Source organism: Electrophorus electricus, chromosome 15 (genome assembly GCF_041902795.1).
Source record: "Electrophorus electricus isolate QZ-2024a chromosome 15, ASM4190279v1, whole genome shotgun sequence".
Lineage (NCBI taxonomy): Eukaryota > Metazoa > Chordata > Actinopteri > Gymnotiformes > Gymnotidae > Electrophorus > Electrophorus electricus.
The window spans coordinates 17,245,633-17,253,813 of record NC_137511.1 but is presented as its reverse complement, the minus strand read 5'-3'; positions in this window follow the sequence as shown (position 1 = coordinate 17,253,813).

Here is an 8,181-nt window from a genome sequence, read left to right as displayed (position 1 = left end):
ATACAAACTCCTGCTAATTACAAAACCCATTTATATAATTTATCCAGAGCCCCACAACGAAATAAGGATTTAGACAACAATAAGGCTAATTAGAGAAAACTGAAACATCAGTGTGATACTGTTGTGTGCCAACTATGCAAATTATCAGCTGATGTCTTCTTTATTTCATGAACTGATGAACTGAAGTTCATGACAAAAACTTCATGTCTGAAAAAAAAATGTCTGAGCTTTCACAAAATACAACATATACAGCTGCTCCACACTGAAAACACAGCTACCAAAATATAATTTATTTTGTGACAAAGACCTAATGCAAAATTATCTCATTTCTTATAATGTCTTAATAAGATCTGAATTGCATGCATCAAGGAGGTTAGAAACCAAGGGAAATACATATGGAAGCAGTCTAGCATTGTCTTCAATCTACAATGACAGTCAAATTATGGACCATCTTTACCTAGAAAAATCTTTGTCCTTGAGTAGCTGTTATAGTAGTATATTACTGCATGGGAATAAGAAGAAAATAGAAGAAGAAAAGAACAGGCACATATGAATATCACTGCAAGGAGTATTGTTTGACTACTTTTGTTCCATAGGCAGAGGCAAAGTTTAACCTTGTAAGATAATCTTCACAGCAGCTATATTGAGTTAAATCGCTATTCAATGGTTGTTAATCAAATTGAAATATTGTGTGACTACTGGGAGAGAAAGAGCTGAAAGGGAAGAAGGAGAAAGAATTACAGAATTTTGCCAGAACCTGTGAAAGTGTGTCCTGCTCATTTTCTCTCATGTCCCTGCCCGTTGCTTTTCCTCACTTACTTCTGAATCTAAGATGAGATGAGTGCAGATGGTTTCTTTACCAGGCAAGGTGTCTGCATCTTCAACTAGCTACAGAGACTGTGGTAAGTTTTAGATTAAATAGGCAACGACAGTTATGCATGAGCGCGAATGCAGATTGGTTCAGCAGGTGTACGCAGATGCAGGGGGCTGGGCAAGGACATGTGTTGTGAAGGTCTGCCATACTAAGCATTGCTACTGAAGAGTAATGTTGTCAGACAGTACTATATTTCTCCCTTTTATACCTACACACACACACAAACACACACAAATATGCACAGCCTACAGGCAAATGCAGACAGTGCTGGGAGTGAGAAGTGGTAGGAAGAAACAATCCCTTCTTTTAAAAACTATGCTTTGTATCTCAGAAATACACAGTTACACATGCTCGCATTCAGTCACTGACAATTGAAGAAATATAAGATTTGTAAGCTCCAGAAGAATTTTAAGAGAGCACAGCAGAAGTAAAAGTCATGATCAGGTCACTTTGCTAATACAACAGCATCATTCCTACAGGTAAAACCTGTATAATGACCACATCAAAAATTATATGGTAGTGCAGTACAGATGGAGGCAGATATAACCTGTGGGATGACCCACCGTACTCCCTGTATGTTCAACCACTGTACACACCCTCTGTACTCACCTGCTGTATTCACATCATGTACTTTCACCTCCAACGTTTTCACCCAGTGTAGGTTCATCCACTGTACTCACCTACTGTAGGTTTATCTACCATACTCCAACACAGTATTCACCCAATGTATTCACTCACTGTAGGTTTCAGCCACTGTGCTCAGTATGGCCCTAATTACACCTTGGATTAAAATGTTATATGTGTTTGGATTTCATCCGCATTAAGAAAAATGATGGCTAATGTAAGGTGCAAATATACACTAGAATGCATTGTGACGGGAATGTGATCTGATCAGCTAGAGCACCTTGTATAGCACGACCTCATTTTGTGACTGGAACTTAGGCAGATATAAACACAGTCCACACTACAGAAAATTCTCAGATTACTCTAATTACTAAGCATGAGTCCTTTTCCCCTGATTCAGTGACCAGTTCAATGTACCAGTGTGTTTGTTAACTCGCACAGCAACAGGAGCAAAAACCTTTCTGTTGCTTTGCAATAATTATTATAATTGCTAAAGACAACCTTTTCTTTAACAGAGAAAGTAATAATGAAAGTGTTTCTGGTGACCGTGCACCTGCTATGTTATTATGTAGTTTAGCTGATTGGGTGAGCCACAACTGGCTGATATCCTACACTGCCACATATCTGAATCCTGTGCACGAGAAATGAGCTCTGAAAGTAGTGCAGACAATACAAGGCATAAATTCCAGGGTAAAATTGGTCTGCTTGTTATCCAGATATTGACATCCAGATACAGATAAATGGTAATTTATGGTGCAAATGGGACCTAAGATTTTCAGTGAAGGAGAAAGTGAGATTCCCACTGACCAAATCCTTTCCCCCAGCAGTCCAGCCAATTGCAATCCCCATGGAAGTATAGCCACAGATGGCAAATGGCAGAGCTTAGATTTCAGTCAAGCCATAGGGTGCACTTTCACATGGAAGGAGGATTTTTTAAAACCATGGTGTCACTCATGGCTTGGCTTTTCGGTTAGGGGAGGTTGATAGATATGCAAATAGACCAAAAAGAGAGGGGGATTATCCAAGCAGTGTCCTATTTAATAATGTAAGATGTTTCATAAAAAATAAACTTTTTTTGTGAGTATTTCTGATTTTTCAGGTAGTTCCTGTAAAGAAGCCAGGACTAAAAATTTGCTAAATTGTACCCAATTTTATTATTCCATTTATTCCACTTTAATAAAAGGCCAACCTAACCCACATATAAATGGATCTTGTGAAGTAGTGAAACTGTCAGTTAAATTAATTCAAAACTACACACATATTTGAATATATAAGCTCAGTTTGTCTAATGTCATGCATTGCATCTGGCTGTGAGCATGCCTGTAACTTCTGCTACTCCTGCACTCTCATTTAAACTGCACACTTGTACTAATCACTAGCATCTCTTCTCTTCGATAGGACCATATATGTAAGTCCTTCATAGCATGTCCAGAGAGTAGCAGATGCATTGTTCTTTTTTCCTGCATGATCAAAAAGCAGTTTAAATCTGCCTGTTTTATTGGAAATTAATCGTGTCTATTCCCCTCACATGGTATTTCATTCTACTTCTGAATTATTCTCTATTGTAGCTCAATAGAATAAGTCAGCCTTTTTCCCCGGGGAAATTTCAAGGTTTTATTTTCTTCCATTGTGGTATAATTGATACTGACACTCATCAGAAACTTTTGGATTGGTTGGATGTCTGACTTGCTAAGCCACAGTGATGGTGGCTTCTGTTGGAAGCACTGTTGCAGAACTTTGCTATGATTTTGTCAACCGCTCTCCAATGATGTGTAGTACTTGGTTTTCCAGGGTGTGTATTTAAACCTGCTGGAGAAGCACATGCAAAATGATATTTTATTGTACCATATCATTCCTGGAAATCTTTGCATTTGTGTTTTATAGTGGTTCTTTTAGTTTGTGAGCTCATTTGCACCTGTTCTGTCAGCCTAAGTGATTTGACTGTGTTGATGCTGAATGTTGCTTAGGTAGACAGCTTTGAATCTTTTGGATATCACTCTCTCTGTAAGTAAGTTCCCCCACAACCGTTTTAGCCTTATACATACTTTTCCATCATATCACCAAATCGAAATCCCTTTCACAAAGTGTAGATCATGCATTCAATATATTTCAGCATATATGCAACTCACTATTTACTCAAGGATTATTGAACAAAGGGAAGTTTGTCTACATAAATGTTGCACAGTGCCTCATAATTTAATCTTACAGAACTGCTATATTTAAGGCTACATTCCAATTTATCATTGTACAATTTTATGTGGATATTGTCTGCCTATATGCATTTATGTAGATATGCGAACAATGAAGAAATTAGTCTCTCTACTGTTGTTTCTCAGCACAGTTATCACCTCTCTGATCCAGAGTACAATTTGATCACAAGTACTTCAGGATTGAGTGGGAATGTCATAGAATCTATTGTGGACTGTTCAGAGACCTTGCACCTCCAGATGCAAACAGCATAACTAGAGTCATCCCTTCATCTCTTGTTAGCTCTCTTGTACATTGTAGTGAAGATAGATCAAAATAACTCCCCTGATGAAGTTCTAACCTGGTCAAAAGGAGGGTTCTCTTCTACCCCCGGGGCACAGACCAGATCTGGGACATGCTGGTGCCTTAAGGATTAGCAACAAAGCCATATATGGCACAACTATCAAGATGGTCTGGCTCCTTACCCTCAACCCCCTCTCCCTAATGAGTCATAAAGTGATGGATGGTAAGGTGAAAAGCTCTTACAAGACTGGATATAGTAAAGAAGACCATACATTCCATTAGACTCAAATTCCTACCAGGGCTAGTTACTTTGCTTATCCCACATATTCACAAAGTAATAATTTACCATTTAATCTACCATGTTGTGAAATAATCAACCGATAATGTATGGTGATTTTAATATAATCTCTAAATTGTGATGTGTGCTCCTGTTGTTTTCTAAATACCTGTTGGTGCATTAGTCTGTTCATTACTTGACCTTCATTAATTTGTATTATTCATTCATAAAACATCATCTGTATGTTGCTTAACCTCATGCAATGTAAACAAATTGTTACTCACTCCTAGTTGTGTTTACAGAAATTCTATATGAACCAATTAGACAACATATAAGTTAGTAGTTTGTAATGTCTAGATACCAGGAAAGTAATTAAATTGATTATCCAAATTCTCTACCCTCATTTTAAGACCAGAAGGTAGAAATGGATAGGAATGTGTGCTTTTCTTTATTATTTATTTATTTATTTATTTATTTATTATTTTATTATTTTTTATTAATTTGTGGTGGAGCCTATGTATTCCTATATTCTCTTAAATTATTTTCCCCCAATCGTGAACAGAGGTTACTGAATATGCATGACCTAGACAGGCCTCATTTCTTTCAAATGATATGTGGCCAATTCTACCCCTCAGTTAGTTGAGAAATTGGGAGGAGAAGTTGAGAGGTTAGGAGTGTAGTCTGTCAAGCAGTCTAGTGGGATCAGAGGTGCAATCTGTGACTGAAACAAGGTGCGGGGCAACCTCCTCACCAAACTTTGGCAGAGACAAAGTTGTTTTTTGTTGTTGTTGTTTTTTGCTTCTTAAAGTCAATAACCTCTTGATAAGAAGCTAGAAATATCATGTTTTCTTAGTTTACCATATTTTAATTGAATGTTGATTCTATTGTTATTATTATTAATTTCTTTTTGTTAGTGTGTATTCGTCAGAAGTGATCCATCAAGGGTCTTATTGAACACACCCGTCTGATCGAGACTGAAATTCCAATACACTGTCCGTAAAGAACCCACTCTAATTTTGGAAAAGCTCTGCCTGGGAATGCATATGTGACTCTCACTGGAGCCAAATCTGAAGGCCCAATTCCCTGGCATAAGACCCCTGATCTCCACACCGTCACCGGATGTCAAGAAATACAAGGAACAGTAGACTGTTTCAGAGTTATCAGACAATCTCACAGCAAGGACATTACTTTCATCACCATTCGGGCAGTTGGATGAAAGACTGTTCTTAACATCTGGCAAGCTGGCCTGATGCCCGAAGTCAAATGAACACTCGCACTCTCCGCATTGTCCAGATGATACAATAGAACACACTCCTGCATCTCCAGACTTGGTCAACAGGGTCGAATGCCAGATAGTCGTAAGAGCCCACATTTCCCTCACATGTTACCAGTTGGTATAATTTTTAGCTTTAGTATTTATTAATCAATTTATATGCGTTAACTCTTTTCCCTCACCTGTGACACAGCCTCATAACTCTTAATTAGTTCCCACTTCACTGTTCACAATGGCTTTCTCTCCTGATCCTCCTATTAATTGAATCCTGAGTCAATGATTGTTCTGCATGTGTCTCTTATCTCTGCTTATTCAATAAACATACCTTGATTATTATGTCTGTGAGCCCTGAGTGATATTATAATGTTTGGTAGACGAGAAATAATCACGTATTGAATTTGTGACTGTCATGAGTTGGGACTAAATTATTAGTCATGAATACAATAATTAAAATTAAGAAATCTTCCCTGTTAATCAGGGTGGTGCCACAATTACATTTACCAACTGTAACTGACAATTAATTAAAAGTATAAAAAAAACTTTTATTTATTTATTTATTTTTTGCCCAAATGCAGGTATTCTGCACATTAACTTTGCTGCCATGATTTCTTCCCAAATCCACTCAGCTGGAATACAGAGCCAAAATAACAAAAATGGTGTCACTAATAAAGAGACAAATTTTACTACAATTAAATATAAACAGTAATTAATTGTAGCAATTATTGCTACAATCAATATAAACGAATATTGCTACAATTCATATAAACAGATGTATTGTGCAATAATAACATACCTTGCATCATTGATGGACACAGCTCATTTCCTGCAAATATGACATATTTTCATGATTCCTGGCTTATGTTCTGGCATGACTTTTTGAATTATTGTTGCTATTTGTAACCAGGAAACCAGGAAGTAATGTCTACTACCAGTAAGATGTTTCTGTCAAGAACATGACATGGCATTATTCTACAGACCTTTCACATGAGCAAATATGACTAATATATTGGCATTATTTTAGGCATTAGTCTTGAATCACTTTAGGTTTTTAATCCTTTATCTTTTTCACAATTCTTTCCCCTATTAACTTTTTAAGATTGTGCAGACACACACACACACACACACACACACACACACACACACAAAGCATTCACATTTTTACAATGGAAATGTTTGACAAACTACCTTTTAAATCTCCAGCCTACCCCAGATCATTAATTTACTTGTTATCAGTCATTATCTAATTATCTTATTATAATTGTATAATTACTTCCTAAACTCTTCCACCATCTAAAATCTTGTGGAAATGGGCACTTAGTCTCCATCTCCTCCCCTTGCTATGTCTGTTGTGTTGCTATGTCTGATGTGTTGCTGTGACTGCTGTGTTGCTTTTTCTGTTGTGTTGCTGTGACTGTTGTGTTGTCTCTGTCACTGAGGGAAGAGGAATGAGATCCAGCTTTTGGCTTGTCTTGCCTACAGAGGCACTTTGTAGTTGAGTGCACTTTTTGGATGCATCATGTTTAATCTTCATCAGGATGCAAGAAGATTCCTCTTCTCATGCCCAGCAATGGCCAGGATTTGTCTCACCCACCCCTTCCCTCTTTCCTTCTCTATCTCTCTCTTTCACAACCCCCGGTGGGTGTGCTTAAAAGAAGGTGACAGAAAGATGGGTAACAGAGAGTGTTAAAGAGCACAGGGTTTACCTAAATCCTGTTTTGTGACATGGAACTAATAGCTGTGGTTCATCTTCTGATGGCCACAGATGAATGCTTTTATGTATTTTCAGTCCTGCCTCTTGAATCATTTCGACCATTAACAGATGTCATTTTAGAACAGTGAATGAAAGTGAAGATAAATATCTGACTGAAAAGAGCATATCACTGTTTAATTGACACAAATTGTATATATATATATATATATATATATATATATATATATATATATATATATATATATATATATATATATATATATATATATACTGTGTGTGTATATATGCTCCTATCCATTGTCTTCTCTTTCATGGCCTGGTATCCAGCTCCGTGTTGCAACCAATCCAGCCCCATTGTACTTGGTCAGCCTCTGTACTTCCTTCTCTTCATTATTCCCTCTGTTTTGGTTCTCATTAGACTATCAGGCCTTATTATGTGATCCATCCACTGTTTCTGTCTTTTTATTGTCATATCTAGTAGATTACTTTGCTCATGAATGCTCCTCAGGACCTCTTCATTTGTCACCAATTCCATCCACTTTTTGACTTTTTTCATTCCACGCCATGCCCACATCTCAAATGCTTTCAGTCATCTTTCATCTTTCATCTTTCATCTTACCATATTGCTCAGGTCTCAGACCCATACAGATCCACAGACCAGACCAGCGCTTTACTAATTCTCTTCCTCAGATCCACATTTAAGCCGTTTTCTTTACAGATTCTTGCTGAGAAAGTTATTAAGACAAAATTTTTTTATCTTAAAATTTTAATCCTAATTTTGTTTTAATTGTATTAAAAATAAGTGAGTCAGTATGTTTTTTAGAGGAAACATAACTACTATGGCAACAGGTATCACAATTCAAAGAAAAAAGCAATATAAATTAATCAATAATGCCACATAGAAGTTGATAACTTAGGGAATTTACGTTATA